Source organism: Pimephales promelas, chromosome 7, assembly GCF_988280905.1.
Source record: "Pimephales promelas chromosome 7, fPimPro1.hap1.1, whole genome shotgun sequence".
NCBI lineage: Eukaryota > Metazoa > Chordata > Actinopteri > Cypriniformes > Leuciscidae > Pimephales > Pimephales promelas.
Genome location: NC_142775.1, coordinates 26,597,202 through 26,624,398, shown reverse-complemented (window position 1 = coordinate 26,624,398; position 27,197 = coordinate 26,597,202). Strand labels below are relative to the sequence as shown.

Genomic DNA, 27,197 nt, shown 5'->3' with positions numbered 1-27,197 from the left:
TAATTTTTCGCCCGAAAAAAAAAAAACACGAAAGGGGTACCACTGTCGTTTTTTTTTTTCGGGTCGAATTTTTGAGTTTCGATATCTCAGCTCTGGAAGGGTCTAGAGCCTCCATTTTTGCACTCAGGTTAAAGTCTCATGGCCCTCTATCAGAATCCAGAGTTTTGAGAAGATTGGAGAAAATTAATTTTTCGCCCGAAAAAAAAAAAACGAAAGGGGTACCACTGTCGTTTTTTTTTTCGGGTCGAATTTTTGAGTTTCGATATCTCAGCTCTGGAAGGGTCTAGAGCCTCCATTTTTGCACTCAGGTTAAAGTCTCATGACCCTCTATCAGAATCCAGAGTTTTGAGAAGATTGGAGAAACTTAATTTTTCGCCCAAAAAAAAAAACAAAAAACGAAAGGGGTAACACTGTCGTTTTTTTTTCTCGGGTCGAATTTTTGAGTTTCGATATCTCAGCTCTGGAAGGGTCTAGAGCCTCCATTTTTGCACTCAGGTTAAAGTCTCATGGCCCTCTATCAGAATCCAGAGTTTTGAGAAGATTGGAGAAACGTAATTTTTCGCCCGAAAAAAAAAAAAAAACACGAAAGGGGTACCACTGTCGTTTTTTTTTTCGGGTCGAATTTTTGAGTTTCGATATCTCAGCTCTGGAAGGGTCTAGAGCCTCCATTTTTGCACTCAGGTTAAAGTCTCATGGCTCTCTATCAGAATCCAGAGTTTTGAGAAAATTGGAGAAACTTAATTTTTCGCCCAAAAAAAAAACAAAAAACGAAAGGGGTACCACTGTCGTTTTATTTTTTTTTCGGGTCGAATTTTTGAGTTTCGATATCTCAGCTCTGGAAGGGTCTAGATTTAGACGTTTTCTTCGGTGTGGATCCATGCAAATGAATCATTTTCACCTTGAAAATAATAAATGTTTTTTTTTTTGTTTTTTTTTTTGCATTTTAAATAATAGAACATTTCTCAGTAATCGTAAATAAAACAAAATTCAGTTTTCTCGGTTTAATGAAAACCAATAGGTCGTTATGGCAGAGGCTGGAGCATGTTAACGCAAACGTGTAAGTTTCACGTTTCAGGGGGTTAAACCGTGACATCTACACATTTTCCAAAGTGGACTATCCCAGCTAGAATTTTTTTGTTCTAAAAATGTTCTGAGAACATTACCATGCAGTGTTCTAACAATGTTTTCAGCGGGTAGTTTTCTTTTTGTTCCTAAAATGTTCTCTTAAAAGTTCTAATAACATTCTCTAAAAACATTCTAAATATGTTTAGTGCTAACATTGTTAGAACATTATTCCCTGACATTCTTATAACATTTTCAGCAGGTAGTTTTCTTTTTGTTCGCAGAATGTTCTCTTAAAAGATGGCATAACATTCTCCAAGAGCACTCTGAAAATGTTTTGTGATGACCTTCTATAAAGGTTTAATCATAAAATTTTTAAACATTATCCCCTAACTTTCTTATAAAGTTTTTAGCGGAATTTTACTTTTGTTCCCAAAATGTTCTCTTAAAACCCCCCAAAATGCTTAGCTATAACTTTGTTAAAGCATACAATTTTATTAATCTCAAAACTAAAACATCAAAATCTAACAGGTTTATGAATGGCATCCACATAAACTATTAGAAGTTCTGCGTACAGTAAATGCCCAACATTACATGTAGAACTCCGTAAAGTCACTCATGCGTCTTGACTGCGGTGTTTGCTCAGAGCACTCATCATCAGTCTTTGCTTTTCTTGGTTCTTGCAGAAGAATAATCCAGGAATCTGTATTAATAATAGTGTTCTACTGTTCTCTCTTCTAGTTGTCCAGCTGCTCCCCCAGTTAGCAGCATTGAGCTCTGTTCTCTGTGTGCACGGTAGAGTTTTTCCTCATAGCCTAAAAAAGAAGATCATGCAAAAGTGTAAAAATAAAGAATACACATAAATTAAGATCACAAGCAATATTGACATTGAAAAGTTTCAAAATTAGCCAGCCTAATTAGCAATCAGAAATTATGTAAAGACTAATTTATTGAAAATAAAAATATGATAAATTATTAGTATCTTTTTTTGTTTCTGTAATTTAAAACATATACTTAATCCATATATCCAATATCTTAATCCAATAAAGTTTTAAAAATGGATATTTTTCTTACACAAATGCTTCGCTTCAAAAGGCCTTTATAAGTCATGTGGTGGATTACTTTTATCATGGATGGATGCGCCTTGATAGACGGCCATTCACTGCCATTCTAAAAGTCAGAAGAGCCAGGACATTTTTTTAAATATAACTCCGATTGTATTCGTCTGTAAGAAGAATGTCATTTAGGATGCCTTGAGGGTGTGTAAATCAGGGGCTAATTCTCATTTTTGGATGTCTTTTGGATGAGATCCTTTATGGTCTGTGCTTTTAGCACTAAAGCTCTAGGAGTTAAGAGTTGAACATTTATGTCTCAGATATAATAATAATAATAATAATAATAATAATAGTGTAAATAGGTTAACAATATGTTGGCTTTCTTAAACCAGCAAAATTATTTCCTAACATTTGAACAAGATTACTATAATCTGTAGCCTACTATAATGTAAAGGTAATTCTATGAAGATTTACAACAAAAGTTACAAAACCACTTACAAGGCTCTTCAGCTCCCATGTCCATTCACCTCTGCAGGTTTATGTTTGCTTCAATAGTTGCCAGATTGTGTCCTTTACACGGAGCATCAGCACCAGAGTAATTAGCTGAAATATTTGGTGTAAAAACATGGTCTGTCAACATAAAACGATATTACAAGCACAAACATTGCAAGAAACACAAATGACAGAAAATAGTTTTAGACTAAACGCTCCTTCCAATTCTTCCATTGACGTTACCTCTATATGAATTACTGAAATATTATTAACTTTTACTTTCAAAAGACATTAAGATCACTTTTAAGTAGCAAAAATACAGTATGCATAAAACACAATACCGGTATTATAGGCTAACGTTACCTGGTTGTAAATGGAGACTTTATTGTGTCATTGGTAACTTAATCATCTTGAATGTAATAAGCTAGTAATAAAAATCTTAGTAAAAATCAAAGCTAGTAATAATTGCATTAAAGAGCTCTCTTAATATAATTCTTACTAGTAAAAACTGATTTAGAGAGATCTCTAATGTAATTCTTACTAGTAGCTAATGCAATTGCAGAGCTCTGCAATTCAATTAAAGAGCTTTGCAATTATATTCTTACTAATAAAAATCAAATTAAAGAGCTCTCTAATCGTAATTGTTATTAGTACGAATTTAATTAGAGAGCTCTATAATTGTAATTGCTACTAGTAGGAATTGAATTGTAAAGCTTGTAAAGAATTCTTACTGGTAAAAATGCAATAATGACGATTAAGGCTGGGTACAATTTAAGCTAAAACGGCTTGCCATACAACACTCCAGTAGCCTACCAAGTACGCAGCCCATGCGCACGACCCATCTACGGCAAGCCGCGAGGGGAAAAACACATTGCATACACACATACAACGAGCGCCAGAACATCATTACCGGTATTATAGTAACAGACTTTGTTGGATTATGTCATGTAATGTCTAACACAGTCTCTTACGATAATAATAATAATAATAAAGCTTTTGAGGACAGTTACACTGTATTGAGACAGTTGAGAAATAGTAGGCCAAATATTTTTAGTTTTCAACAATAGGCTTGTTGTTATGTTTCTCAGTTTTGTCATAATTTTAGCAAATAATTTCTTTTATATGTTTTGAGACAGTTTTAAGACTGTTAAAACTTTTTTTTATTTAAGTAGGCATCTATTTTTTTTATTAAGTATTAATTTTGTTGTAGCCTAATACATAACCTATTCATTTATAATGTATCATTATTGCGTGACATTTGTGTCAATAATCGTCAAACACAGGTGACTCCGCGTCATGGGAGGGGCCCCCAAATCAAATTCTGCTTAGGGCCCCCAAAAGGCTCGGGCCGGCTCTGGCCACAAAGGTGTGGAGACGTATTGAGCTTTTGAAAGCGCCCCATTGCTATGCTATGTGAACCCCATTACAACCATGAACCCACAGAGCGAGAGACAGTTTTAAGAGCTCTCCCCAGAAATCCACACAGCTGATGTAATTAGTCATTTCAGAGTCATGCACTTCATAATACTCGCTATAAACAGACATTCAATCCTTTCCTCAGTGTTCACTGTTTATCCTAGTGTTTTACAATCTGTTCTGGACCACCGTCTGTTTATCCTTCCCCAACAATAATGCTCCTATACTGTGGCAGAGGAATGCAGTTAATTTGTCCAATTAAACAAGGAAAATAAATACAAATCAATTATGGACACAATGTCAAGATTTGTTCCCAAAACACTTTAAATGGCACACAACTTTTAGATTTACGATGCACATAGAGAGGTGGTCCTTGACGTGTTTTTCAAAGATTTGATCTACATTATATCATCTAAATATATCCAGCCATAAATCTGCCTTAGCTACACAAGCAAAGTGACCTTCCATTTGACGGTAAATGTTTTCTGTCCCATTCACTAAAGTAGGCTATTGACAATGATCAAAGCTCAGCTAAAAATTTGGATTGGCTGATAGAGATTATGTGCTTTCAAAAGAAAAATATACAGATAGTAACTTTGAAAAGCACAGTAGTGGTCTTACTCGTGGTAATAGTTTATTTGATCTCTTCAAGTCAGGTACACACACTATGAATGTCAATCTTATCCAAATATTCATGAGTAGCTGGAGCTGGAGGAAGCTGAAGTGATCTGGACGTGAGTAAATGTTGTTTCAGATGTCAATGTAACTTCAGTCATAGATGCACACACAGCGGATGCACAAACCGACACATGGTGAAAAAGGACCCGACTTTCTTCCCACGTTCCAACTAATATAAAATGGTTGAATGCAACAGCGGCTGTCACACCCATGTGTTATTCACCCGTTGTGCCTCCTTTGGTTTTTAAGACATGTCTACAGAAAATGTATAGTCTACGTACTGCATTTTTGAGGTGTAACTAAAAGGAGATCGGGGCTAGTTGTCACACATTTTTTTTTATTTTAGCAGTGTGATTTATAAGTTTGTTTCTATTTCAAAACCATTTTATAAAATAAAATATTATATTAGTTGGCCAAAATGAATTTCCTTTCTATTTGTTGTTTCACGAATATAGCCTTTAAGACAGAAGTTCTCAACCAGGGGGCCTCAGCAAACTTCCAAGGGGTCCTCATTATGACTTAAAAGTGTTTCAAATAAGACAAACTAACTAAAAATCAAGATATTTCTCCTTTTTTGGCATTTTTTGCTGTTATCGAAATAGGCATGCTGTAAAAAGTGAGAAAAACCCATTACCTTAAAATTATAAATAAACTTAATGCGTCATTGAAAAAAAAATAATTATGTGGAATTGCAACGCGTTCTCATCCCAAAGCGCCATATAGGACGCTTTTGCAAAAGCGTAAATATCCAACGCACATGGCACCCTTTAACGTCTAATTAGACGCTTCGGTTAGGGTTAAGTTTAGGTAAGGTGTAGGGTAAGGGTTAGACCACTAGGGGGCGCCTTCTGCCCAAATATATCTGCGTCCCATTTCACGTTAAAGGGTGCCATGTGCGTTGGATATTTACGCTTTTGGAATTGTCAAGTTCACATAACTTGATTTTTTTTCAATTACGCATGAAGTTGAATTATACATTTTATTTATAAATATTTATTTATTTATAATAATTTAAGGCAACTTCTTCACTTTTTTTTAAATTAAGACAACTGATCACTTTTTACAGTGCAATCACAAAAATCACAAAGGATTATGATCCGGGATTCTGTCTCGGGTCGCCAAAATCATCGCAAAGGTGATTGGATCTGACATATTATAATTTTTCCTTTCTCACCTTCTCAAAAAACAGAAAACAATTTGAGTAAAAAATATTTGAGAAAATTCTTATCCTCAATTCTTGTCCAGCAAATCAAGAAAATCCTGGAAAATCCTTTTTGTTGTTGTGGACAATGTAGGGCCTTGGAGTCAAAAAGGTAGAGAACCTCTGTGATAATGGGTTATTTTAATGGCAGTTGACCTTTAAGTTTAGTATCTATACAGAAACTGCCCCTCAAGAAAAACCTTTGAGAAACACTCACTGGAGTAAAGAGTGTGACAACTAGCCCCGGCCTTCCCTGCATTTCATTGAGTTCAGCTGTCTGGCAACAGGTGTGGATAGGAAAATCCAACATCCGTGATTTTGAGCAGAGGATCAGTGGGGATGATGGGATCTCCTGTCCAAGGGATCTCTTTATTTTGTCCACTACTCTGCTTAAATTTTGTATGCTGTTTCTCTCTTTTGGAAACAGATGTGATTATCTCCAATTAATGGATGTTTGTAAAGGTCACCAGGGTCTGGTATGTAAACATCCCTGCGCGATGGACGTCTAAGACCACCAGACGGTGTGTGTGCGAGGACAACAGCGATCACATCTAAGAATCTGTATTTAGACTGTTGTATTTGTGAGGCTCACATCAGTTGGACTTTGAGAGCCTTTTAAAGTACGCCTGTGAAGTTCCTCTGGTTTCGAGACTTGATATATTTCTTCAGTCTGTGAAGAATTGAAAGTAAACCAAGTCAAAAATGAGCCGTAAAAAGAGAATTATATTTAAAAAAAAAAAAAACAGTGAAAGGTTGTATTCATTAGAGACTATATGGTTTTTCTTTTTACTGGGAACATGTGGACTCGGAGCCCCACATGTCAGAAATACCTTCGGGGATGCGATATTCATGCCTGACATGGGTATGGTCAATCCCTTTTTAAGTTTTTTTTTTTTTTTTTTTTTAAAGGAGGACAAAATAAAAATGTCTTGAAGGCATGCAAGCTGTCATAGCCATCCCTCCCCCCACGTTAGCTCTGCAAAGACCACCCAGACCGCAGAGTGACCTGTCAATCATCAAACATATGCCTTCATTTTTATAGACTAAGCAATAAAACGTTCTCAAATTAGCACTAAAGATCCCACATTTCTGATGTGAAGGTATACCAAGAGATATGTACACATCGGCTGGCTTAAAACGTTTAATTTTTCTCATATTTCATTCACCACAGCACAAAAATAATAAGTAAAGGAGCGTTGCCACTATCCAGAGAGCCTTTAAGGTTCCACACCGCTTCCCTTCCATCTGTCAACACAACAGGATTGAGACGTAGATCTCGCTCTAATCTTTTGGCCAGTGATCACACCTCAACCAGTCCCACATCACAGGACCCCCTCCACCACCATCTCCTTTCTGAGAGCCCGGGGGTTTGGTGTAATCCTGCACTAATAACATCTCAGCAGCTTCAGCACACACTAAGAGGCCCAGATCCGTCCCAACACCCCCGTACAACAAAGGCAGACGCACTGACTGCTTCATATTAGCGTTTAATTAAGTTAAAGAGTGGCCCCCGCTCTATGTGTGCGGAGCAACAAGCCATTCCGATGGGCTGCCATCACCGAGACAGGCAGGACGCCGGGCCTCCTGCAGCCTCTGGCCAAGATAGGTCTCCCACTCATGTGATTAATTCAATAAAACCATTAAGAGTGATCCCCATCTGAAGTTCTGCACAAACAAGCGGAACACACACACATACAGACGCTCCCCGAGGCGCGCTTGCACTGAAAGATCTCTGCTTAGCACCTTCTTACACTACAGATAACCTTTTTTGCATGGGCTAAACAGAGTCAGACCTGATCTCCAGCAGAGATCTTCTCCAGAATTGGCTAAAAAGAAGAAAATCTTTTCGGTTCGACAAAAGCAAGCAAAGTCTGAAAAAGTTTTTTTTTTTTTTTTTTTTTTTTTGTGGTGTCTTGAGTTACATTTTATCTGGCCAAAGTGTCACAGGGCCATAAATCTCTCTAGGCAATAAAATATTATGTGCGCTTCAGTTACATCACCATGGCTGTTATTACAATGCCTCACAAAACAGAAAATGGTTTAAATCTATTGAACATTTTATAGCATGGAGTCTTGTATTTACTGTGGCACCTAGTATTTAATTTCAAATGCATTTCAAATCTCGAACCAGCATACAGTGTAATATTTATACAATGAGATCCCTCTTTCCACACTGAAGGGAAAGGGGGATTTGACGGCCCCTCTGTTATGAAGCTTCATGCTCATAGGGATGTAAGATCACACTTCGCTGAGGTCCTGATAGCTGATAGGGAGGAAGCCATGGCTTTGTTTCCCTTGATTCCCTTACACGGTGCCAGTATGGTATTTATACAGTTGTTAGTTCCAGTCATCCTCTGATTGGCCGAACAGTGTCCTGAGAGTGTTGATATTTTATTAAAACAGCTCTTATTCTTTGTGTTCATGTTGATGCAGATCGGAGTACACCACTGTTCAACAGTTTGCGGTCTGTAAGATTTGTTATTATTTTTTTTAAGAAATTCACTTTTTTTTTATATATTTAGCAAAGACACATTAATCAAAAGTCTCAGTAAAGGCATTCTATTGTTACAAAGGTTTCCATTTCAAATAAATGCAGATATTTTGAACTTCCTATTAATCAAGGAATTCTAAAAAAAAAAAAAAAAAGTTTCCCTAAAAGTAGCACAATTGTTTTCAACATTCATAATAATAAGAAATGTTTCAGCTTATTAGAATGATGATCATGTGACAGTTGTGATATTGCTGTGTTTCTCTCAGCATAGCGAGCAGAGAATTTAAACATACTGCATAGGATCTATAAATTGTCAAACATCCAGTCTTGAGTTTTATTATTTTCAGAGCCTGGTGTGAGTTATGACCTCAGACATTTTGAAGCACCCTGACCCCTCTTTTTTTAAGAAGTGTAGACCACTTCATTACTGTGACAGATCCTTCTTCCCTCTCTCTTTCGCTCAGTCTGCTGTATACCGATAGGCCCAGATCTTCTTCCCATGTTTCAACATCTCAGTAAATCTAAGCTGCTTGGATTTAGGGTGAGCAGGCATTAAAGGTCTTCTGTAACCCTGGTCCCTGCCTGACATTTGGGATTCAGTATGGCACTCTAACTCCCCAGACCATTACTATAGTGTTCCAAAGCGTGTGTGTTACACCGCAGGTGTTTACGTATCATTTGTTTAAGCCATGACTGAAAATATGTCTGCTGGGTCGCCATAAATGGTCATTGTGAATTCTGCTTCATCATAGAGAAACTCACCAAATACTCAAGCTTATCATTCAAAGATCTCTTTTCTGAAAATAAAACACGGATTAGCTGTTGTTATGATGATGTCAGCGCTGTACTTGAGTTTTCTCTGGCAGTCTTGTGTTTGTGGTAACTGCGCTGTACTGGGGACACGCTCTGCTCTCATTCTCACTATAGGTCTCTCTGGACCCCTAAAACACAAGACTGCCCCTGTAATCTGATTCGCAACACACACGTTCAGCCTAAAGCCTGTAAAACAGAAATATTAAGCACCTGATAATTTGATGGGATGGGAAGAAACAGAAAAAGTGCAGAGTTGAACTGGACACCTTCAGTGTACGTCCCAATTTATGGACCCAATTTCCAAAGGTTTAGAAGCTACTGTAAGATGTTTATTACAAGAATTTGGCCTCAATTTTATGTTCTCTTATGGCCAGATTTGGAAAGAGTAAAATAGTAAAAAAAAAATTATACATACTGTATATAAAATAAAATATATGCCCATTACAAAGTGGACATTACCAAATATTATCAAATCAAACCTTAAACAATTCAAACCAAATGAAAGTTGCAAATCCAAATGGAATCTGCAGACTTTTCATCATTTTAAGTTAAGAAATTCAAAGTTTTGCAGCTTTTTATTTTGAACTCATACATTTTAAAAGCTCTAGCGTAAAGTTCTGCCAGAAGACTCAAATGTTTCATCTCTCATTATGTTTTGGTCTATCCAAAATCTAATACTGGGATTATAAAAGATTGTTACTTACACATGTTTGAGTTCACAGATGATGACATCCCATCCTCCCCACCACCAGGATGGTCCCTGCCCATAGCTCCCCAGGGGTCATCTGCACCCCTGCCTTCATCTTCAGGCTGGAAATGCAGAGTCCGCTACCCTCTGAATGTGAGCTATGGACAGGGCCTGCGCCAAATAACATCCAATATTTTGCTTCCATTTTTTTCTGGTCTATTAAATAATATATGTCATTATTATCTTGTCTTCTGAGTCTTTCTGGTAGAAATATATTTGAGTAAGATAATTCATACATTTAACTTATAAATTATCATCTCAACATAATATTTTTATTGGTGGAAACTTGGCTAGCTTTAACTTGCTAATTTAATAAATGCTAAATCGCTAAGTTGTACCACAGTTATTGGATAGGATCAGCACAGCATCATCTGTGAACACACAATTGCTGAATGAGTGCCAAAGCAACATGTTGGGAAATAAAAATCATACAGCTTCAGTTAAATTGAGTAAATTCAGTAAAGTTAGTCTACAATGAAATAAACAAGTTCATAAAACTCAAAACAATGAAACAATTAGGCCTACTTAAAACGTGTCAGTTTGGTGAACTCAATAGAAAAAGAAAGTTCTCAGTCAAAAAAGAGGCTCTTTTGGCAGAATTGAGAGGTTTCTCTTCACTGGATCACATAGTGACATTCTATTATGATGGCAATGTCACCAAAAGATCCCCGTATATTTATGCATGTGTGAGTATAGAAGACATGTATATGGACTGGAAAGGAAAGGAGCAGAGAAACTGAGGAGAACAGGAGCGAGGATGAGGCAAGTAGGAGGCAGGAGAGGCCCATAAATTCATCAGAAGCTTGAGCTGGGAGAGGTGTGGATGCAAAGCAAGAAAGACCTTTCGAAATTTGCTGACAAGATTAATATGCAGTTGATGGGAAGGTTTTCACGACAGGGTGCCAACAAATAAACACAATTCAGAGATGCCAGATCTCCTGCAGTGTGGCTCCACAGAATGAACACCACCATTCCCAGGATTCCATGGGGGTGATCCAGTGTCAGGTGGTCCCAGCCGCTCTCACTCTGCCTCCGGGGACAGAAAAGTTATTTCATTCTCTGACAAACCAGAATATTGAAGTGCGATAAGGTTCACTAGGACAGCTGGAAACTAATCTCACATCCATGCCAACCAAAAAGAGAAACACCAAAGGAACGGAGTCCGGTCATACGATACTAGTGAGAAAAGATCTACTCTAGATATCAAGATCATGCCATTAATGTAATATATTTTCATCTTTCATTCTATTCTTAACATAATATGCCACATTTTGTTTACTATACCAGTTTTTTTGTTCTATCTATTGTTTTGTCCAATCCTAAGTCAAAAAATGTCAGGGTGAGTTGGAGTGTTACATATTACAACAAAATAATACATTTATATTACAACAAAACAAAAAATCCTCAAGAAAACCTTAAGTTTCACTTTATCTTTAACAACATTATCTTTTATTCCCATTTCTTACAAAGATGTTTCTTATTCATGCTTATTCATATTTGAAAAATGTTTGTCCGCCAGATCAAAGTCATGTGGTCCAATCAACAAGAAAAAAAAACATAAGTCTCTAAAAATATCAGATTTTTAAAAAAAAATAACTTTTAACCTTAATCTTATACCACAAGAAATTGTAAGATGAAATGATAAATGAATTTAAATTGTCCCTAAAAATTGTATATATATACATTTTTCAAATTAATAGTTTTTTTTTAATTAATCATAACTAAAATGTATTTTTCCACAATATAGTAATATGAAACCATAATAAAAACAAATCACGAAAACTCAAATATGCCACTGAAACAATTAATTTAGCAAAATGTAAAGCATACAACCTTATTGGAAACTGTTAATAAACATATTTCCAAGTGCAAAACCATTTCACCTGGTATTAGCATGCGATGTACAGATCCCAGTGTAATGTTTATTAGCTGGCAGGCAAAGTCTCGCTAATAACTTGTCAGATCAGAGATGCTAATACTAAGATGCCAGGGCCAGGATCACACTTGAGCCAATTTTATTACCAGAAGCCTCCAGTGTGTTGCCATTATGTCACGTTTTGGATCAGAGGTGAGCCATTTTTATGACCTAGCCAGGACCAAGGCTTAACCGAGTCATTGAGCTTGATCTCTAAATAAGTTTTAAAACCTCCATCCATTTCAGGACAATGATGACTTCACATAAAAACTGAACCCACAGCTGATGGATCTGAAGCATTGTTTTTCCTCATTTTCATTCATCTTCATTCAAAATTAATTCATTCAACCATCATTGGCGATAGTCTTTTGGATAGAGACCTGAATCAGTTAAATGACATGAATGTTGTGACATTTTTGGGACAGGAACAGCAGCAAGGCACCATGGTTAAAGCATGTTCTCATGATGGTTTTAATTCTAGAAACGCATCTTGTACCACACTATTCAAATGTTAAGCCTCTCCGCCAGCTTGTTATTCAACCATGTGGTGTCTTACCTTCATGAGGAGGAACACCATGGCAAAAATGTTAATGGAGCAACACACAATAGTATTGTTTGTCTCCGAAAAATGCCAGATACATGGCGACTACCCACACTTGTTAACTTTCACTCAAACACTCACTTAGCATGCCAGGCCCCCAATGCCTGTGCCCAGCACCTGATTTATGTGGCAGTTTGAAACGGAGCAGAACCACAGGCCTCTAAAAGCTGGAGATGCTTTCTGAGGGAAGACATGAGATGAAGGAGACTTGAGCGCTAAGGTGCTAACAGACAAGTGATGGACAGACGTGCTAGGGTTTAGAAAGATCCAACAAGTGGAGAGCTCATCACTTTCTCCTACTGCCTCAGCTCATGTCTCCAAGAGCACATCCAATCCCTTCATCTATATTTAACTCAAGGTCTTGAGGACTGTGAGAGCCTGGCCTGTCAGACCTCCTGTCACCATGCACAACTCTTTTCACCAATACTTCTCATGAGCTGCTGGCTACACACACTCTCACTCTTTCTTGACTTTTTCCAATGATACGCCTGTAGAAACTGGCAACGGGTACACTTTTTTCCAGTAACATGTTTGTTGCACTTATATATGGAAGCCTGCAGAATTTTAGAAAGTAAAAAAAAATAAAAAATAATAATTGTGAGTTTAATAAATAAAGTCATAAACAGTTTTTTTAGGTTAATTGATCTAATTTTGTTTTTTATTTTGAAGTAAAAAGTAAAATTAGCCCCCAACCAACAGAGTTGGCACAGAAGGCCATGTTACTAGTGTTTTTACAATTTTTACAAGTAATACTTATTATAATTCATGGGGTTATTGTTCACTAAATCCATGAGTTACTGTAGATCACTTAATTCAAGGCGTGTAGGCTAACTGAGTAAAATCATTCAATTTGAATTCACTGAGTTGCTAAGAAATCTCTTAAATTAAAATAAGGAAAATTACAAATGTACAGTACACATTCAAACGTCTGTATACAAGTCATAAAATAAATGTACCTTTCAGATAAAGCTCTTTTAGTCTTTTTGCTCAGAATAGCTGATTTAATATTTTATATAAAAAAATATTTTAAATATTTATTATATATGAATAAGAATGGTATTAAATAGGCTGGTATAAATCCTTTTAATCTTTGAATAATTTCACATTTTGAGCTATGAATTTTTTTTTTGCAAATGTTTCTATTTTTTCTCTTAAAGTCATATGACTAGTTCCTGTACCTTTTTCCTTTGTTCCCTTTATCCCACCCCAGTTCATTTCCATAATTTCTCATTGGATTACCTCCACCTGTTGTTCATTTAGTTACCAACAATTCTTGTTTTTTAATAGTTTGTATAAAGCTGGAAGCGTCTGGTTAAATCCAACTTAAGGTGGATAAAGTTAAATTGTGAGATATGAAATCAAGGTTATGCAAAGGTGAAACAGACTGTGAAAGTGATTCCTGCACACTACAGCAAAATAAATCACGTTTACCTGAGTTTTGAAAGCGAGCTCTGACTGAAGTGAATGTTTCAAGAGAAGATCCATGTGTTTTCCTATTGAGTCGTTCCGTCCTCTCGAGCTGAAAGCACAGACAAACATGGAGCGCGAGATGAGTGTTCACATCTTTTGGAATTCTGAGGAATTCATGTCAGCCCATAACCTCTTGACCCTTTCAGGAAAAGAGTAGACCATGGATGCTTACCCTGGCCAATGGGTCTTTATGCATTGCTGTATGCAAGCACTCATTATCATTCACAATAAAAAAAAAAGATCTTCCTGAATCTCCACGTGTCTTTAATCTAAAGGACACAAATCTTCTTTTTTGAGTAGCAAAATTAACACTCTCCTTGACTCCTCAGGGTCTCTCACTGACATCACATATTCGCACTAAGCATATGACTCATTGTTGCATTATCACATTGTATGAAGTTTAAGGGGTCAAAGCAGAAAACCATTCTCCTTGTGTTATCATGACATTCTAAAGAGTTCAAGCACTGGATAGTTTAGCTCACTTTAAATCCAAATACACATTCATAAACATATGTCCACAAGCGAATTCTAAAAAGTAATGTGTATTTGGGTGGCAGGCAGAAAATAAAATTCAGTTGGTTCCAAGGTCACTGGCCCGGCTCCCCTTCCCTTGGCAGAAAGGATTGTAATAGCTGTGCTGACAGACGTGTCTGACCAGCTGGGACTGTCCGCACTAATATGTTAACCCTTTAAGACCAAAGGACTTATATTCCATACAGCAATCAAAACCTCATGGGTACACTTTCAAGGGTACAATATTTGTCATATCACTTTTATGCTACTCTTGTTCTGGTGCTTTTCCCTTTGTGTGCAACATTATCCTTATAGTGTATATCTTTTCATTTGTTGTCATTATTAACACTGCAAAATATAATTTTATTAATGAATATTCCATCTAGTTTACCATTCTTAAAACAGGATACAGTATATTCAAAAGTTTGGAGTCCGTAAATATTTTTTTTTTAAAGAATTCTCTTATGCTTACCATTAAAGATAAAAACAAAATACAGTTTAAAATAACAGTTTTTTTTTCCTGTGATGCAAAGCTGAATTTTCATATACTTTAGTCTGATGATCCTTCAGAAATCATTATTTTATGCAGATGCTGATTACACTGACGCATTTTTTCCATCTTAGAAAAATAGAAAGATCAAAAGAATTGTAATACAAAATCTTTTGTAACATTATAAATGCCTTTACTGTCACTTTTGATCAATTTTATGCGTCCTTGCAAAAAAAAAAAAATATATTTACCTCAAACTGTGGTTATAAAGTTTAAACTTTTTTTATATTTAACCTATATTTGTTTCTAAAAAAATAAGACAATGCTTATTAAGAAAATAGTCAACAGTGTCAATAAAACTTTTTCTTCCTCCATCAGGAAATATTAGTGTAAACCATCAGATCCTGCGACACAAAACGAGGAGAATGTGAGTTTAAATATCAGAGAAATAAACCGAGTCATGTGAGAGACAGCCTTTTATCGAGGTCCTGCTCTAGTCCCGGCTGAGGCGGCTGATCTGAGAACAGCTGGAGAAACACAGGTCATATGGGACTGGGCTTTCCCTCCTAACAGCTGGGAAAACAAACCACCTCAGGACTCAGAGTCAGTACATAACCGTACATATACACACTCCCATAATGCACAGCTAACTCAGGTCAAGCTTACACACACATTAAATCTATGCTTTAAACCAAAAACATAAAACTTAAAACCATCATCCATTTTTCCTAAGAAGCATTACTGCACATGCTTAAAGCATAAAAAGATTAAACAGCAACCACTAAACCCGTTTAATACACTTTTACTCACAAAAAAGTTTCTTGTGTTCATACATGCCCACATTAACTGCTTTCAGTTGTTTCATGACTTTTCAACTTCTCTTTTTGCAATGAAACAACACTCTCTTCTGTGTTCTGAAGTTCTGATCATCTTTTGATCATCTTTTCCATCTGTCTGCTCTGCCTGTCCATCAGTGTGTGCAAGTTATTAGCCAGGCTGCTGTCTCTTTCAAAGAAGAAGAAAATAGAAAACTGAGTTCTTACATTAAGTTACTTTATAAATTTCTTTCTTCTGCTGAACACAAAAGATGATATTTTGAAGAACAATCAGAACTATGGCACCATTGACTTCCATAGTATTTTTTTTTTCTACTATGGAAGTCAATGGTACCAAACAACTGTTTAGTTCCAATCGTTCTTAAAAATATCTTCCTTTGTGTTCAGCAGGAGAAAGAAACTCATACTGTCACGTGCCTGTCCTGTCTTGTATTGCACATGGGTGTTTTGTTGGGCCATCACGTTACCTGATAAGTGTTGAGTTATTCCACCCGTCCCCTATTGAGTTGTTCCCTTTTTAAGTCTCCTCTTGTTTGCAGTCTTGGTTGGATCGTTCTCTCACGGAACAGTTACAATAGTGGAGGGAGGACTCAAGTGCAGAAAAGGATGATTTATTTACAAAAGAAAACAAAACACAAAGCAAAAACCCACAAGGGGGAAACACCATGAATGAGACGCATGAAACAAAACTGAACTCGAAGAACAAACACTGACTCTGAACACGACGACCATAACAAGGAAACTGGGAAACATATGACAACGATCCGACAAAGACTGCAAACAAGAGGAGACTTAAAAAGGGAAAAAATCAAGAGGGTACAGGTGGAAGAACTCAACACTAATCGGGTAACGAGGAGGAGGGATCAAACAATGAGAGCATATGGCCCAACATAAAACAATTTCAGGCTGAGTAAAGGATGACAGAATTTTAATTTTTGGGTGGAGTATCCCTTTAACCCTCAGAATCAACACAGAGATTGAATAAAAAGGCCATATCTTAAACTATCATTTGGGGTCAATTTTTCATTCCAAAAAATCATACCAAACTATTAGTAATGTAATTTATACTATTTATACTATTTCATACCAAACTACATTTCTATTATTTATTGTTTCCCCATAGGGCATAGTTATTGCCAAAACATTAGGACTCTTCTCCCTTGGCTTAAATGATCAAGAAAAATAAAATTTAAAATAAAATAAAATTTAACCCCTTTTAATGAAAGTACAACAAGATGAGATACATGGTTTATCAGAGTGAGAGAGGTTAAGGGGTTGGACACTCATCCATCATCTTTCTGCAGCATCAATCATTAACGTGTAACAACATTTTTCACAGCTTATCAGAAAGTTTACCTCATACCAAAGGATATCTGCAGGCACAGGAGCCTGACAGGCCAACAAAAACAGATAAAATCAAAATGTCAGTGGGGAAGGGGGGCTTGTGTCCAGAATGGTGGTGCAAGAGACATGGAGCTAAATATAGTAAAGGTGGACTACAAAGGTGATGGCAAGGGTGACAATGTTCAGAAACAGCATGCATTGTTCACACTAAAAGAGCTCTAAGTCTCAGATTAGTGAAGATCAGAGCAGATTCAGAACTAAATGTCACCATTCTGCTAAAAAGGGAAACTTATTAGTGTGGCATGTCAATTTATAACTTAAATGGATTTGATTTTTACATTTATGTATTTAGATGCATTCATCAAGGAGCCATCAACATTCATGATAGAAGCCAGGTTTATCTGACAACTTGATTAAAAAGCAAGCTAGAAAAGACAAATACAGAGAAGAGAAGTTTTTTAATGGAACTCACCAGTTAAGTTCAAACACTATACTCAACCCTGGCTGTCCCCCCTAGTTTTCATCAGCGACTTTCCCCTCTCCAACCTATCATCTTGTATACAGCTTGTTTGCCAAATCTGCATTTCCAAAATCACTTGCAAAGTGTAATAAAATTCTGTTCTGATCATGCATACACACACAGACGGAACAGTGTAGCCTGGTGGCTGCATGTGAGTAAACCAACAGATGAGTCTTAGTTCCCATGAAACACAGTGGTTCTTCATAAAAGCAGGTTGTACAATTGTCAGTCTACAATGAAATAGTTTTATTCTGCTCATTTAATTAAAGATTAAATAATATTCCAAGATTTCCATTCCAAAAGTGCTCATATTTAACAGCACAGGCACTTTTCACTGTTTGTAATTCTGTATGTGTAACTCACTTGTCAGTGTTTGTTATAGAGTCTGTGCATTAGTGGTGCAGATTTTTTAGTGTCAGTGTTTACATCTATACGCCAGTAGGTGGCGACAACTGACTTGAAATATTCAGTGAATTGATTTGATCAAAATGATGATCAAATCATATGTAATGTTGCTGTTGGTGCATGAACAGTATCTGCAAAGTTGCAGCGCTGAAAGTTCAGTGTAAGCAGAGATATCGTCTTTTAAAAATCAGGAAGTATATTGCCTACAAAAACGACTCGATTAAGACTACAGCTGGGTTATACACGTCACTAACCCACACATTTGCATCAACCACTCCCTCCGTAAAATGCAAAAAAGGGCATGCGCATATTTCAGCAGCTCCAGCTCGTCGAGTGTGTTGTGTTCACGCAGCTGTCAGGTCTTCTGTATTTGAGCTTCCCACGGACGCTGTACTTCGTCAACAATGGATACAATTTATGTTTGATTATGTTCCTGAAAATAACGATCGTAATCTAGCTCTCTGTGCAGTGCATTTTACGGAAGACAGCTTCCAGAATCTCCACGAGTTCAATGCCGGATTCAACAAGAAACTGTTACTAAAACATGAAGCAGTTTCAACTTTAAAACAAGAGGCAGCAGTTGTTGGGCCACAACCTATAAGTAGGCTAAGACTTCATCATTTTAAATGTATTTGCATGTGTAATTATAGATGTAGCCTTGTGTTTTATTTTTTTTCAAATTCCAGCGCTGGCTGTATTGCCACTAGGCTCGTTACTAGTTATGCTATTTTGTGTCTACGACAAACGCGTACAAACATTATGGACCTGAATTTTGTATAAGTACTAATGTTGTAAATGTATTTTTCATGTATATATGTTTTATGACGTTATTTTCGATTTGATCAAGAACGTAAACTTGCCGACGCTGTTTGAGTATAACATTAGTTGCCAGTCAGTTGCTATCGTTGCCAGTCAGATGCTATTGTGTAAAACAAACGTGTATAAAGTTAAAAACTGTAGCAAATTATCATTCAGAAACGTTCATTAAGAGCCGTGTGTGGTGAGTTTCTGTTTGACTCTCTTCATCGCGGCTTTCTCGGTCTGATTCTGCCTCAAACTGATAACGTTACTGCAGTTCGACACATATTTACATCCGGACCGGAGCTCATGACGTGCACGTAACGTTTCGCCCATAAAGGTAATGGGCGTTAACCTTCCGGACAACGTGAGCGACAGTTTAGCCAATCACAACACACCGGGCCAAACTAACCAATCTGAGCCCACTGACCCTTTCTGAGGGAGTGGTTTCATAGACTCAGGAAGTCAACCGCTCGTTCGAGGCCAGAGGAGAGCGCGGCTGACAATAAAGGTGAAGTTTATGAAAAATAAGACTTTTTAAAAAAGCAAAACCACGAATACATGTTATATTGCACCCCATAAACACAATGCAAAAAAAAAAAAGCAGCCAACCCCCCCTTTAAGAAATTAAATAGGTGACTGGCTACATCTGAAATATCATACTTTCCTATAAAGTAAGTGAAAAAAAAGTAAGTGACGAGTATAATAACACAAATCACAGAGGTCGCATCATTTCACTGAGGATTGTTTTGTAAACAAGACTGGATTTGCAGACCGATTAATATTAAAGAACGGTGCTGTGCCGTCTATATTGGATCTGACAGGAATTGTGCAACACACGGACTCTGGGTATAACATCTATGGGAGAATCATTCCGGTTGCCATTTTACAACATTGGATGTTTTCAAAACAATTTCCCCCAAGTGCATCGACGGGTGAGTTGAAACTCATTATAATATGCAAAACTGTTATCCACTCACAGCAGTGGGCGTTTACTTCCAAGTCTTCAGTGCGAGACGCCCATAAAAACCGAGCGTTTTTCAGCTAGGCTCAAAACTAGGGTACAAAATAGCGTATTACTTATTCATTTTGATGTTTTTGAATGCAAAAACCAAGCGAACGTCTTAAGTTGACCTCAGACAACAAAATAATAAAATTTAAAAAGCCAGTTCATGATCCCTTTAAATTATATAATCAATTTGTTTCAAATTCCGATTCATGTTTCTACACTGAAACAAGTGACTGTCTTTATGAGTGAGTAATTGAATTGGTCACTAAATCAATTAGTTCGTAAACGCTAACTACTTGTGTGTTGATCGGATATTTCGAACAAAAATTTTGTTCATCTATTCTTGCATAATGTGTAACTTCCTTCTCTTCATTCGTTAGAAGTCTAAGAACATTCCAAACCTTTCAGTGGCAAAAGCACACAGCTTTCACCAGCTTTAAATGATTTACATATTTCCTGTCAGTCTCAGAATTCAAACACAGCCTGAAGTGAGCCCATGTTTTAGAGGTCATAGGTCAAAAAAGTTTAAACCCATTACATGGTGAAACATAGGAGATTTTTCCCTCTAATTTGGATCTATTTACAATCTATTTAGGATATTTAAAAGTCCACATAATTATATATACATATATTATAATCATTCCCAACAACAACTCCATCAGGTACACATTCTCCTATATAGGGCTGGGGAAATTTCATAAGTCAAAACACATTCAAATGATTAGATTTGTATGACAAATAACACTTAACCTCTGTCCCAAGTAAAATATGACATTCTCTAAATGCGTAATGAATTAATAGTATGTTTTCAAAACATTCTGTCTGGTCATGCATGTGTGTGTATAGAAGGGTCTATGTGTATTGTTCTGCTGGCCAGATGTGCTGGTGAGAGACGTCTTCACCCCTGGACAGACGCGTGGCCCTAAAGGCTGTGGAGTGATATGAATCCCGACAGAAACCTGGCTGTCATGAACACACACAATTTTACCCTTCTCTGCAAATGTTTCAACATGTGTAGGACATGCCACACACAGATTTAACATAACTGCCATATATTTCAAGTGTATCTGTGGAGTTGCGTATGCTGGATATCTAGAATGACCACACATTAAGTGCAATGCAGATAGGAAGTTGTATCTTAGGATACAATTTGATATACAGTATTTTACTTAAATGGACAAATGTATTTTTAAAATGACAAATAGTGATTTCTCAATTAATTAAGCATGCATATTAATGATAAAATAACAAGCAAAATACTGGTTTAGTTAAGAGCATGTAACATGCTGCAGATCAGGAAACAGATTTGTGTATTTGCAGATTTTAACTTTGGATCCAAGGAAGCACAATAAGCAAGGAAATCTTTTGTACAGAAAGTTTCACAAGCTCACTAATTTGCTTACATTTAATTTGTTTTTAATTTTACATTTAATAACATTTCTTATTCATTTTATGCAGCAACTTTTGTGTATTTTTTTCTTTCCATTTAAATTAAAGGTTCACATTAAAAAAAATTAAAGGTTCACATTAAAAAAAAGACAGAACTGAAACAGAACATGTGAGGTTGACAAAGCAAGCGGAAGAATTATATAGAGAAACACACTTGTAAAACTTACACTGGGTCATTTCCTGTGCAGTAACTGACAGTCAAGTCCACTTCCTCCGGCTCCAGGGTCTTGATGAAGTGCTCTCAGGGACCTGGACTCACAGAGCTCTTTAAATTGCCATTCTTGCTCAGGACCACAGCAACTCATGGAACCCAAAGCTGTGACTTTCCCCACTGCTGCTGTAACACTATCTAGAGAAGACAGAGAATGAGGCGGTGATGGCTATACCAGAGTTCTGTGTTTTTGGTATCACATTCATTGTAATACATACAGTGTCACATTTTAAAAAGAGGATACACCAAGGAATCATTTGTTTCATACTCTTGACCTACCTCAGTTTTCACGTGAAATACTGCCAGTTAAATCAATCTGACTCAACAGGTGAAGGTGTGAAAAACCACACAGGGCCATAATTACAGGAGGTCAGACATGCGGCCTTCTTTTAAGGTTTAATTATGCAAACACTACTATGGCGGCTCTGTGAGCTGGGTTAGCGGCCTGTGCGCATTTCTGCAAAGGCCACTGGGATATTTACAGCATTTGGACATGTGAAGGTCACAGGCGTAAAGCAGGATGATGGCTTTCACAAATGGAGCCCCCCACCGGATCCCAGAGTGTTCATTGGATGCCGACAGGCCGAGCCTTCATACCTGTGACTGGGGCTCAATACATCAGTGAGAAGTCTGCAGTAAATCGGAGACCTAAAATGGATCCGCTGACATTGCTGTGCAATAATTAAACTATCGAGAGGGCTGCGGGGGTAAGAAGGACTGGGGTGCAGACAGTTCCTTGATGTAGGAAAAATGGAGCGGAAACTCATTCTGAGAGCAGGGGACTGAGAGCCGTAAAGGGACGTCTGGGGCCCAGAAGTTGTGTCCAGTGAATATTTCAACTTGAAAAGTTTTTTCCTCCTTAATTTTCTGTCTGGCAGCCCTTTCCTTTCATATAATTTAAAGGCTGTTCCTAAGGAGCCCTGGGTATGAATCGGCCCCCATGTCCTGCCTTTTTATATTACTGTGCAAATACATGGAGCCGCCACAAGAAATGCTGTTCACTTTTTAAATAGTCTGTTATCATTATTATCAAGTCCAAAAATGGCAATATAATTCAAATATGTATTCCTTCAATGGTGCAGCCAAATGACAGGGAATGTGCACTGTAAAAAGGTTCGCAATTTTAACAGTAAAAAACTGTAAAAAAGCAATGGCAAAATGTAATTGCTTAACAGTATATCCTCTTACTAGTGAAAAACTAGTAGCTCTCACAGGACATTTCATGTAATTTTACTGTAAAATACTGTTAAATGTACAGACTTTGGATGGCACTTGCAACCAGCTGCCAGTTTTTTTTACCGTAAATTTTAGTTCAACGATGTAAAACATAAAATTTGCTACCGTATTGTTTAGGCTAAAGTACGGTAAATGCAACAGTAAGGGATTTTTTTTTTTACAGTGGCTTATTTTGAACTTTATTCTTGTTCAAACAGATGCTGTGTGAAGCAGTACATAAAATATTGAATGAAAATGTGTCTGAAACATCTGTGCATTTGGCAAATATTTAATTTATTTCACTTCAGCTGTGGTAAAGTATGCAAACACCACATGAGCCGTCACTACGGGAACCAGAAAGCGTCCGACTTCACGTCTCCGTTTGAAGCTCCTCACCGCCTGCACGCGGCAACTCTCGCCGATCGGTTACATCCAGCCGCAGCCAATGTCGAACCATAGACAGTATGAGAAGTGGACAGAGCCAACTCATTGGAACTCCATTGAGACAAGTGAAGCCCGTTTTTGGCGATTTTTAGCACTTCCGTTCCTGACGCGCAGACTCAAACCGACTCAAGAGCTTGACGACGTATATATGTGACGTGAGCAACCCGTCTGTCTTCTAGTGGCTGTGGCATGAAAAATCTGAATCATTCCCTTACGAAACTTGCAGAGGTAGTGAGAGTAGGAGCTGTCCATGAGCTAGGAACAGGAGAAACTTTTGCTAGGTATTCTGATTAATTATTTTGTCATTTTGCCTCCACGTTTCCTCGATTGCCCGCGAGCTTCTCGCTTGGTTATGACGCAATCGTTACCCTACTCTTACAAAAAAAACTGCTTCTATGGGGCCATAACATAAGCTACAAGTTAAAGGAGCATTTTATATATTGTCGTGTTTCTTTAGAAATAAATAAAGGAAAAATGAGGTCTTCAAACGCCTCAGATGTAAAGTTATTCGCTGTCAAAGTGACGACAAAATGAATGGGAGTCAATGGAAATCCTAACGCAAGTGAAGTTCTGCTACAAGCACCCGGCTTAAACTTCCGGTTGATGGATTACCCCCTTGTGTCGAACACATTTTGATGTTCCTAAATCCGAACCGTTGAAGACACAGTTTTGTTTTCGAAGATCAACGATCAACGTCAATGCTTTCATGTTTTCGTGAATCATTTCTCACCAGACTGCTTAAACGAGGATCAGTATAAAGCTGGTTTTGCTAAGGTGCTCCTGAAAAAAGAATCGGTACCAACTATTTATGTTCCCTCTGCACCAAAGTAGTAAGTGTAAAGTTTTATTAAACTTTATATTAATCTTTGCAAATCGCAAAAGTAATCTTGTGAGGCAATACACAATTTGTTGTATGAAACTAATCGAATCATTACAAAAAAAAAAAACGAAGAACAAACAGACAGCTTTCGCGACCAATGATAAAGACCTTTCTCCATGCCCCCTTCCTTCCTTTCGGCACACCTGTTTCTCCAACCTGCAGATACCCACACTTGCAAGTGATTCCTTATTGTAAGCAGAAAATACCTTTTCTGTCATGCAGGACCCTGTTCACAAAGGATTTTGAAATATTGTAAAGTGCATTATGGGAGAGGTCACAGTATCATGCAGGGAGGTGTGTGAAGAGTAGCTTTAATCATGTTCAGGTTCGTTGCTTTAACAGTGGCTAGTAATTTAAATATGCACCTGTAATAAAAATGTGATGAAATGCTGTAGGTCTTCTTGAAATGTTAGGTTTTCCTTTCCAGATCTGTCAATGGAAAAAACATAAGGATAGCAGGCCAACACACACACACACACACACACACACACACACACACACACACACACACACACACACACACTGAGAGTGACCAGAATACAGAAATGCATGTGTGCCAATGCTCATGGTGTAGCATATCCTCTAAAACCATACATTAATTCACACAATCCACTCTAACACACACACACACACACACAAACAAAAACAGAAGGACAGAAGATTATTTTAGCATCGGTTCCTAACTTTCCTGCAGGGACTCCTGAAATGGATATCATAGGCAGCCGGAGTGTGTGAGACTGAGTTGTCAAAGTCAATCGCTCAGCACTGCAGTTTTACTCAAATTCTTCATTCACATTTCATAACTGCCACCTCAAATATTATAGGGGATTTAAAAGGCTTGTTATATTACATTACAGTCAGTATACCAGTTTTTATTCATATAGTATGCGTTACTGGCCTTTGAAACTCATTTTAAATTGAAAAATGAATGATTTATAAATATAGCTAAAATGCACAGACAAAAAAGCCTATAAGAAATGCAGTTTATAAGAAATGTTTACAAATCTTTACCAAATTAATGTTTCAGAGCCATTATTATTTAAGTATCATTGAGATTTTACTTTTTATTAATATTTTGAATATGCTGTTTTTACATTTCTGTTTTAATTTTAAATTTTTGTTAATTTTGTTTTGTTTTTGTCATTTTTATTAGTTTTTAATGTCTATACATATTTTTATAATTTTTTTTTTTTTAAATTTTGAATTATTTTTGTACATCATGCTAAACTAAATGGAAATGAGAAATGCGGTCTTGGCAACTAGCCTTACATAAAATAAGTCAAAAAAGTTATATATGATACAGCCTACATTTCAATCAAAGTTTATTTTATTTAAAGTAAAAAAAAAAAAAACTGTTTTTTTTTTATTATTTGGTTTATCTTTAATTTATCGTTAGTTTAATTTTATTTTATTTTTGGTTTTAGTAGACAATAATAACCCTTCAGATTATGAAGAGTAGTATAAGGTGACCAGATGTCATAAAGTGTTTAAAGGGGTATTGGAAGGTTTCGTTTTTTTCTTGTTGGGATTTTTGTGTGTAGAAAAAAAATGTGATAGATATTGTAATATAGTAATATTAAACACTATATTACATTTTTTAATGTAATATTAAAAAAACAGCAGTGTCTTTCATCATGATTTGTATGCAATTTTGTAATTTCATGTTTAGTTGAATTACTTATCAGTTTTAGTTTTATTTAGTTAATTTCATTAGATCCATGCAAAAATTCTTGTCATTTATTGTCGATTTCACTGCATTAATTCGGCGTATATAGTAATTTTCAACGCTCAGTGATGTTCACAAGATTTTTGCAAAAATTATTGACAAGCATTAGTTTGAGGTGAATGAAGGCACTGTAAAATCAGTTTTTACTGTTCATAAGTGTGTGCTCATTATTTAATAGATTGATTTGATCTTATGCAATTTAGAGTCATACACAATAACAACCCCTGAAGCAGAAATGTGCCTGAAATTTTCATTTAATCTGATAGTATACTTTAAAATCATCAATATATAATATAATTATCTTCCTGAGAAAACCAACTACTAACAAGCCACTGGTCGAGCACAATAAGCCACAGACAGTCCACACGTTCACACCAAAGCACCAGGGGCCCATCTGGGCTTAACATGTGATTTCTTCAACAATGTTCCAGTGGCTATCACAACATCTCGCCCAGCTAGCTCAATATTACGGTTCTTATAACAGTGTAGCACCCCGTGCGTCAAATATCCCAGTTCTTCTGACAGTGTAGCACCCCAGCCATTTAACAGGTGTCCGACTCTCCAGCTATGACAGCATCACACTAGCACTCCATGGGCCAGTTGTCACCAGGCTGTAGATACTGTGTGGATAGAGGAGCAAATGGCTGCTGAAAAAATGTTTGTACATGTTTGGTTGTTTATGTGCGTGCCTGGACTTCATTGGTGAATTGGCCTTAAATATCTAGAAAGGAATTTTTGCTGTGAATCTCAGTGTGTGTGTGTGATATATAACTGCATATTTTAGTTCATATGTCTCAAATAACACCCGTCCTTTTGAGGCTGTGGCTGTGGTGTTTTGGGTGTCTGCACACTGATTGGCCATATATTGTATGTGTCATTCTAGTTTGTGTTTGTGTGTGTGTGTCAGATGTCGATTTCACTGAAACAGGAGCCATGTCCAATCTTCTGGTATTCGGCTGGTCCCCTTTTTCTGTCTGTCTACACACCATAGCTCCCGGTACTAACAATGGGGCCACTGTTATGGGACACAGCCTAACACAGGCCAGACAGCAAACATACAGCTGTGTAAAGACACACAGGCCTGGATCAGAAAGCTAATCTCCTTCAGGAATGCTAACACTCTTGAGATGACACCAGCACATGAACCTTCTGAACACCAAAATAATTAAATTAACACATTAGATTTATTACATTCAAAAAAACATTAGTAATAATAAACAAAATATATAATAAATAATATCAAATAATTGAATAATTAATAATAATAATAAAATGAAATAAAAACATTTAATAAGTTATTGCCCCTTGACCAACAGGACACTTGCCAACAGGACACAGTCAATGAGAGTTGGCAGCAGAAAGTGAGCAAGGAGCTGTTCACACACTGTCCAAACAACTGGATGGCTCTTGACTGA

At 36.9% G+C, this 27,197-nt stretch overlaps 1 long non-coding RNA gene across 2 annotated transcripts; it reads right to left on the bottom strand.

Moving 5' to 3' along the window:
* Positions 1–1,344: 1,344 nt before the first annotated feature.
* On the bottom strand, positions 1,345–21,651 carry LOC120466722 (uncharacterized). Of its 2 annotated transcripts, XR_016169406.1 has the most exons (5): positions 21,474–21,651; positions 13,904–13,991; positions 2,616–2,720; positions 2,137–2,232; positions 1,345–1,877 (listed from the first exon to the last, which is right to left on the bottom strand). It is a non-coding gene; the product is annotated as an uncharacterized LOC120466722 (long non-coding RNA). The 2 variants fall into 2 exon arrangements; XR_016169405.1 differs by lacking the exon at positions 2,137–2,232.
* Positions 21,652–27,197: the final 5,546 nt, after the last annotated feature.